The 767-nt window shown below is 47.6% G+C and overlaps 1 non-coding gene across 1 annotated transcript; it reads left to right on the top strand.

Moving 5' to 3' along the window:
* Positions 1–247: 247 nt before the first annotated feature.
* LOC114806981 lies at positions 248–385 on the top strand. Its single transcript, XR_003755034.1, has one exon. It is a non-coding gene; the product is annotated as a small nucleolar RNA SNORA7 (small nucleolar RNA).
* Positions 386–767: the final 382 nt, after the last annotated feature.

Here is a 767-nt window from a genome sequence, read left to right as displayed (position 1 = left end):
GTGGGGCTAGGAATGGGGATGAATAAAGGGAGCAAGTCATGGTGACACAGAAGGGAGCTGAAGAAAAGAAAAAGAGAGCTTAGTCAGGGAAGGCCTCTTGGAGATGTGCCTTCAATCAGGCTTTAAAGGTGGGGAGAGTAATTATCTGTCAAATATGAAGAGGGAGGGTGTTCCTTGCTAGAAACAGGATGTGGGTGAGAGGTCGGCTGTGAGATAGACAAGACTGAGGTACAGGAAGAAGGTTAGCCCCCTCTCAAAGTTGCACCTGGAGAGTTTCCAGTACTCTACCAGTCCTGACTATGGGAGGGAGAGTCAAGCAGATGCATACCCATTCCATTCCTAGCTCGGGGAGTAGTTAGCGAGTGGAAGGCAATCTGCTACAAGTCAAAACTCACCTATGCTGGGGAGCAGCGGTATGGGAGAGAGTCAAGGGTGGAGACTTAAGTTTACTACATGGAAAGAGGCAGTGGTAAATCACTTCTGTATTTTTACCAAGAAAACCCTTTGGATACACTACCAGAACAATTGCGGGTGGAGGTGGGTTGTTCTGGGAGAGATGTGTCCATGGCATTGCTATGGGTTGGAGAAAACTTGACAGCCTAAGACAAGATAAGAGAAGGTTAGTATTAGAAGAGCTAAGTGTGTGGGCTGGGTTATAGTAGAAAAGTAGTGAGGTGAAATATGAGGGGGCAAGGTGACTGAGTGCTTTGAGTTTCTGTTTGATGCAAAGGTGGATGGGCAGCTGCTGGAGTTTCTTGAGGAGTGGG

This window comes from Ornithorhynchus anatinus, chromosome X1, assembly GCF_004115215.2.
Source record: "Ornithorhynchus anatinus isolate Pmale09 chromosome X1, mOrnAna1.pri.v4, whole genome shotgun sequence".
In the NCBI taxonomy this organism is placed as follows: Eukaryota; Metazoa; Chordata; class Mammalia; order Monotremata; family Ornithorhynchidae; genus Ornithorhynchus; species Ornithorhynchus anatinus.
Note: the sequence above shows the minus strand (reverse complement) of the source record. Positions and strands in the feature narration are given on the sequence as shown.